Raw genomic sequence first — 8,287 nt, forward strand, 5'->3', positions numbered from 1 at the left:
ACATAAGCATGTGGAGGTTCTCAGGTGATGACAAAGGTCATGTGTGTCTTATTGGTGTGTATGTGTGAGAGCATGAAGATCCACAGCCTGATAAGCACTGAGGTGACAGCCTCCTCGGATCAAGCTGGTCTATTGTCACACCACCAGCATTTACTCAGGGTGCTGAAAGATGGCCAGCATGGTCTAGTCACACAATAAACCTGTATATCTTCTCCCTACAGAAATAGTCTGTCTTCCTGTAAACAAAAAAAGAGGAAAAGTTTGTTTTGCCTGGCTTTGCATGCAATTTGACATGGAGGGTAATTTATAATTTTGATCATGAGGGTTAGTATGTTGATTTCATGTGATAAGGTCAGTAAGCATGCATGTGTGAGAAGAAAATATGTATTCAAAGTGTTCAGATTGTCTTACTTTATGAAGGTATGGTAGTTGATGGGCTATTTATCTTGTATAAAGGCCTATGAAGTTCAATTTGGAACAATTCCTCCTTTTATAAACTGATAGCGTTTTGTATGTGAAAAAGCTCTTAAACGTAAGCGGTGTGATGTTTTACCATAGAATACAACACATGTTTTATGAACCACATGCACCGGACTCACCTGTTGCAAATGATAAAAAATGTAAAGCGCCATGGCCCCGCCCACACGTTAGCAGTGCTGCTAAATTGCAAGCAAATTATTCCTCTGTAAAACTTTGCAATGTCGCATTAAAAAAAAAACGCTCGTTCAGTTGTTTTACGCTTTACGGATTTATTATGTCATTACCCAAACAAAGTGGAAGTTTGGTGTCAGGAAGGAGCCTTCATTTGGACGCCACTTCAAGTGCAAAGGAAGTTTCCCGTCAGGTGTTTGCTAACTCGGGACTGCCGCTTGGCCTCTGGAAGGACTGAGAGGATCCTGCTTCACTTCAACTAGCTAAGTACCAAATGTAGTTTCTTCCTTTCTTTCCTTCTTCCTGCTGCTAATGCTGTTGTTGTGAATTAATTGCAAGTGTACTGGTCCGTTTTTGTTTGTGTGCATGGAAATAGTTGTCTTCAGGAGTCTATGGTGCTTAATTGGCTGGCCTTGAAATAATTTACTTTGGCGGTTATGAGGTTCATGTTATGTACTTTAAAAATATATTTTGTCCACACACTGAATACCTACATTATAAACATTAGCATTGGTGAAATGTTTTACTTAAGAATAATGTGTATCTGCCAGCTTGCTTTGTTATTATTTTTATGTCGACCTATTGCTGCTGCTTCACTCAACTGCAACATTGATAATCTGTTTTTCGTTTACTGTTTTATGGAAGATTGTCAGCCAATGGTTCACAATGTAGAGCTTTGTCTAAGCCTGAGGCTGCATAACAGGTGGATTGTTGGGGATAATAAATCTTTCCATCTATTTTCAATGTCTTGAGGTGCTGTGTTTGGAAATGAGCCGCACATAGTTCAGCATCCCCCATACTTTGCAGTACTTGCTCTTTCTTAGTGTTAAGGTCATAGCTGACACCAAATGAACTCAAATTAAAGTGTAGCTACTGCACTACATTTACTCGTAAATTCCTGAAACTGCACTTGGCAAATGGGGTTTAATGCTATACAGCAACAGTTCATCTTTCTTTCTTCACTCATCACTATATAAACCATGCTGTCTTTAGCACTGTTGGATTGAAGAAATACATTCTAAATCAATGTTACACATACTGGCACAAGTCTTTCTGCAGTGTGTTTGATCGTGTGATGAGCGCCAACCTCAGACCCTGCAGCCCTCAAAACTATCTGCAGCTCAAAACCCACAGACTCTAGGGAGAAGGCCCATAGCCGTGTGTACATGAAGTAATCCCCGATGAAAGGCTTGCAGATGAAACTATGTGTGATTGGAGAGATTTGTAGCTCGCCCCCCTACCACAGATGAATTGTCTGTCTGTGTCTGTCAAAATCAAGCCAGAGGATGTGGCTGTGCTACGGGATGAAACCGCTCCACAAGCCTTTATAGCAGCATCGACATCTGTTTAACATGTCTTTCTACCATTTGTCAGTCTGAACTTGAACTACATGCTGTACTTGCTACTCAGCTGACATGCAACATGGACGTATACACCCTTCACTCACCACAGTTGATGCTATTAATAGTTGTTAACTTGGGTCCCAATTCATGGAATCTCGTGACCTCACTGCGAAGTCTTATCAAACTTCGTTGTTGCTTGTTGTGCTCAACAGACATACAGTATGAACAAAACTAATTGTGTCCAATTATTACAAAGGCATTAGGTCAAGTAATGCAGTTTCATACTTTGACTTACCAGACCTGAGGAAATTAAGAACCAATCACTGGTAAAACTGCTGGCTTTAAACGATAACCACCGCTTACATTGACAGTAGATGTAAAATCCTGAAAAAAAGTAATTGCAGCAATTGCTTGTCAAAAGTACTTTTCCTGAATATGGGATATATTCCACTCTAGATTCATTGTTTTGATAATTTCACAGTATTCTTGTAGCACCTCCAGCTTTTCATAATGAAAAAGACATTGGGATGTCACTTAAAAAAACATTTGACCTTAAATAAGTCTGCATCCTAAGTGGAGAAAACCCTTTTTATTAAAGTAAGGTAAACATAAAGTAGTAATAATTCAGATAATTAGTTTTTGCCCCACAAGCTTGGAAAAGAAAGCCGCCTTTCTTTAATAATATGTTTTTCTGTTTGTTTTTATTAACCACCATCAACCTTGACTAAAAGTTATAAACTATTACATTTGAGATCCATCTTCCTCATACTACTGCAGCACTAATCTTTTTAGATCTACAGGTAGAGTGATGGTGTAGCATCAGTCTCCGTTATGAATAGTGAACCTCTCAACAAGCAGTAACTCTTTCATCCTTCATCTAGAGCAAGTTCCCTCCCTTAATGTCTAATCTGATCCTCCTAACAGCTTGTTTGGAGAGACTGTGTTATTGAACGGGGTCTTAAAAGCCCCCGGACCCAGGCCTCTCCAGAATACACGGTCCCATAGACACACACAAACATACACAGCGTTTGCCCCTGACTGTCCTCACATCGTTTGGACTGTGACAGCCAGAGATAAATGTAGACGCACTAACCTGGCCAGTGAGCAACACAACTGCCCTCTTTACTGTTCAATTTCATTACTGCTCAAGGCTGGCTAACGTAAACATCGTGGGAGTGTGTCCTTTTAAGCTGCTTTTATTGTCCAGCTGCTTCGCAACCTCTGGTTGTTAATTGACGAAAGGTCGGGATGGAAGGATGGGAAAAGAGGGGAATAAGGGCGGGGGTGAAAAGAGGCAAGGGGTGGTTAATATAGTGGTAAGAAGTGTGTGTGGATGTGATATTCTCTGAAGTAAGGCGGGAATCTTTTTAGAGTGGTTTCTCTGTGTGTGTATCTCAGCATCTGTATGTTTGTGCATATGTGTCATTAAAGCAGAGGCATCATAAAGTTCAGAGAAACAAAATGTTTATTGAAACATCTTCCAAGACCACTTGGCATCAGTTTGTTATTTTCTTGTGGCTAGGCGAGAGTTGTAGGGGCAAAAAGAAATGCAAAAGGAAACAAATTGTATTTACGCTGAATGGTTAGGAAACCCAGCCTATATGCAAATGAAGGGAAATCGCACTCAAAGCCTCTGAAGCTGATGTAGCCTCACTGTGGCCGTCAGACACAAACACTGGGATGGAAATCCTTGGAAATATGTCTGCTATGCAACTGTGGTAGGATATTTATTTTTAGTTTTCATAATATTATGTTCGTTCTGAGAGCAAACATTTTACACATTTTCCCATGCCTCCATTTACTGACTTTCAAACTAAAAATAACTGGCAGATGGGAGACATTTTGTTACGCGTTGCTTTCATCGCTGCGTATAAATGTGTTTGTTATGTGCACTGCACACACAGAGTACTTGTAAACGTATGTTGACAGCCAGAGTTTTGTGTAAGGTATGCACTGTAGGTGCCCTGTTAGCTGACACAAGATGAATATATGTAAACCAGAAGTATTTGTGGTTCAACAAGGATGTATTCCATGCTAAATGTGTTTTTAATATTTGTCCAACTGCTTTGTTTGTGTTGTTTCATGGGAGAAAACATACTTTCTTTTTGTATTATAGAATTAAGGTTTAAATCATTCACAGGCATATGGGATGCCTGAGACTGCATTCAAACCGACTGACTGAACCGTGGCCAGTTTGGTTGTAAAATGGATCATGTAGGGATGTAGTTTGTGACCTAGAACAGCTTCTCTGGGTGTAAAGAGAGAAAGATATCATTAGTAATTGCTTTAGTTGTCCATCTGGTCTATTTTGTTAATTTATGAAACAGTCCATGTCATTGGTCTGTTTGAATGTTTATTGATCCTGGATGATCTGATGCCAAGTCCCCGCACAATCGTACACTGTATTTAAGATGTATCTGTTTACACAGGCGCTCATAGACGCCGTTCCAGCTGTCAGTGGCTGTTCTATCAACAGGAGGCTCTGTATTGCACTGTAAGCTATTCTCTCTAGTTTTTTGTCAGTTTAGATACAAGTGTCTTGTGGAGTTGTCCAGAAATGACCTCAATCACTTTAAATTGAGAAGGTTCATTTGATGTTTACTTTCAAGCCTTTTATGGACCTGTGTTTTGCCGGCTGTGGATTAAGTCTAAGCCTACAGATTTAGTATATGGAATGCTTTTATATTTGCGGCAGGGCGGTTCAGGACAATGCACCCTATAAAAAAGTTTTTTTTGGGCATTCTTTTTAATGGGTTGATTAAAATGAAACATACAGTAGAACCTCAACAATGAATTATGATAATGTTTCTGCGTCTGGCTGCTCCCTAAATCATGAAAGATGGAGATTAAATATTTTGAGTTGAACAAATGATCTATTATACCACTAGTTAAAATATGTGGATGAGCGACAGAGAGCGTTGAGAGAAGATCCGCTGTTATTTAAGCCAAGAGAAAATCAGTGGTAATGTTGTATTGTGTTCTAAAATGTGCAATGTCACGCACAATCACATAGAGTAAAGAGTTGTCATCATGCTTTTACTGATTATTTTTTCTTTCAATCTTGTTATTGCAATATGTTAGGCACACCTTAAGGGATTATTTCTTATTTGGTACATATTGGGCCATAATTCAAAAATGTATTTGCTAATAAGTACAACTTTAAACAGATGTCTAATCGGATGAAATTATGAAGAAATTCCATTATGGACCGACATGATTGTAAACTGGAATGATTGAAGTATTCAACAGTGAAGCATTAATTGTAGTTCAAACAGACACACATATTACTTCCCTTTGTTTCATACCTACCCCAGCGCACTTAAACACACCCAGTGTATGTTTGGACATGGTGGCCACTTCGGTCCATCATCTGAGGTGTGTTTTATCCAAGGGGAACTCCAGCACTTTCTGTGAGTCACAGGAAAAACCACCAGGAGTCTGGAGTGGAGCTTAATAAATCTGACCTAGTATGGTGTCCTGAGTAGTGGGTAGGGATGGGTACCGAGCCCCGGTATTAAACGGGCCCCGGGGCTGAATTATTAAAGACCGTGGTACCGTTAAGCTTTGACGTTATCGGTCTTTTTATCGGTACTGGAGACATGTAAAATATATGTCATGTGTATTATTGCTACGCAAACATTATATTGCAGTTTTAGTGTCGCCAACTCCGTTTCTAACATGCAAAAAGACTGCAAAATGCGTCATTTTTAGTATTTTCGATCTCTCCAATCCAGGCGAGAGATCTCTCTCCCCCGTCTGTGTGCGAGGGGGCGGGGCAGTTTACACACAAGCAGCTGCTACATGCAGCAACACACACACACACGGAGGAGATGGCGGAAAGAACGTGCTCCGAGGTGTGGTTAAACTTTACCCGTCTCGCTCGTTGCCTAAAGTGCAATAAGAGTTTAGCATGTCAGGGCGGTAACACGAGCAATTTGTCTAAACATCTTGCAAAAGTGCACCACGTTCAGATGGAGAAATGCACCGGGTTCGACTGTCTCTCTAGTAGCTCTGTAGCCCCATCCACGAGTAACGTTTCCACGTCAGGTATATTATGTATGCTAGCAGCAACACACGGAGCGAACTCAATGATTCAAACATGGGTTAATGATTAGAGGGAACTGAGTTATTTAGTTTGTTAAAGTTTCAGCCATTCTGTTTACAATTCTGTCATCAGATTATTTAATATGATTTGTTAAAACGTTGTTGTTTCTGTTGATGTGAAATATTATGTATTTCATTTAAATAAAAAGCAATGTTAGTTTTGTTCACAATTTGTTAATTTTCATTTAATTGTTTATTTGAATAGGGACAATGCACATTAATGAACACTTTAGACAAATAATGCTTCAAGTGTAAATATGCCGGATTTTAGCTTTGAGCTCATTTCCATCCGTAGTCCCTGACATACAACATATAGTTAGTTTACCTCATATTTTTCTCCAAAAGAACCGATAAGAGTACCGTTAAAAGACCGGACCGATAAGCGGTATCGATAAAAGTAGTAGTACCGTTAAAACCTTAACGATACCCATCCCTAGTCATCACATTATTTAATACCATTTGTTAAAACGTTGTTGTTTCTTTTGATGTGAAATATTATGTATTTAATTTAAATAAAAAGCAATGTTAGTTTTGTTCACAATTTGTTTATTTTCATTTTTCATTTAATCGTTTATTTGAATAGGGACAATGCACATTAATGAACACTTTACACAAATAATGCTTCAAGTGTAAATATGCCGGATTTGAACTTTGAGCTAATTTCCATCCGTAGTCCCTGACATACAACATATAGTTAGTTTACCTCATTTTTCTCTCCAAAAGAACCGATAAAAGTACCGTTAAAAGACCGGACCGATAAGCGGTATCGATAAAAGTAGTAGTACCGTTAAAACCTTAACGATACCCATCCCTAGTAGTGGGGATGGTTAGCGAGTTTACGTCTCAAGGTGATGAAAGTTTACTCATTTTCATTAACGACTGAAATATGCTCCAATCAAGGCGACTGAAAAGAAGCTATAGGTCTGTCAATACCACGATATCACTCAAGGGTGAAGAGAAGGAATAATGAAAACAAGAGGCAGCAACCAGAGAAAAGGACATGCAGATGGTAGCAGATGTGTAGAAGAGAAAAGATATATCTCCCACCACACTCCCACTCTTCTCTCCCTCCCTTTCCCCCTCTCAGCGGTGATGTAAGTGTTTTCCAACACTTTTCCTGTGGTATCTTTTTGTGGTGTGACCTGTGTATCTGTGTTAGGATGGCAGAGAAGTGATTAAAAGACTGAGGGAACAAAGAAGAAAGGAAGAAACTGAGAGACAGAGGCTTGTGTGTAAGAAAACTGAAGAAAAGAGGGATGCGTGCATGTATGTGTGTCCATGTGTTTGAGAGAAAAGTGTCTTCAATGGGAGTCGGGTATCGGCTGCATAACCTCTTCAGTGTCAAGGGGGCCTCATCAGCAACGTACACAAAAGGGCTACTGACACAATGAAAGAGGGATATGGTTTCACAGACGGGGCAGGAAAAAGAAAACTCCTCACATCCCTCTCCTCGCTTTCTCTTTCTGTCTCACTCACTTTCTGTCTCCTTCTTAGTGTTTGTGAAACTACAAAGGGAGAAACACCTGAGCCCCTTATTTGGGCACTATGTCATACAAGGAATGTGCCACTTGTGTGAGGCTGTGTGTCTGTTTGGGGGAATTTGGATGAGAGCGTCCAGCCGCAGCCTGCATGCCTCACCTGCCTACCTACCTGAGAGCCTTTGAACGCTCCCCAGCTGTATGGTGGCACATTCAGTGACCAGCGGGTCTCAGAGAGTGTTTGATCATCTGAGAGTATCTGATGAAACCTGTTTGTTAGACGGATGTGTTGTCACGCTGATATTTTGGACTGATATCTGACTTTTGTATCTAAAACTGAAAAGAAACAGGGCAACCAATAACATGCAACAGCAGCGTCTAGTGTTGTTGAGCCACAAGATTTTAAAATGGTAATTTTGCTCCTGCGCAATGTTAATCACCCGTGATGATTCCTGCGTATGCCCTGCGTGAGACCCTTCTGCTCTTATTGTGCTTTGCAAACCATGGACACTTCCAAAACAAAACGTTAAAAGTCAATAAGTAAGGTTGAAAATAATTGAGTGAAATGCTGTTTGTTTCCTTACTTACACTGATAACCGTGTTAATTTAATATTTGCTTGTACGCTAAGATACTACTACTACTACTACTACGGATGGAAACTAGCTCAAAGCTAAAATCCGGCTATTTTACATTTAAAAGCATTATTTTGT

Source organism: Trematomus bernacchii, unplaced genomic scaffold (genome assembly GCF_902827165.1).
Source record: "Trematomus bernacchii unplaced genomic scaffold, fTreBer1.1, whole genome shotgun sequence".
Taxonomy (NCBI): Eukaryota; Metazoa; Chordata; class Actinopteri; order Perciformes; family Nototheniidae; genus Trematomus; species Trematomus bernacchii.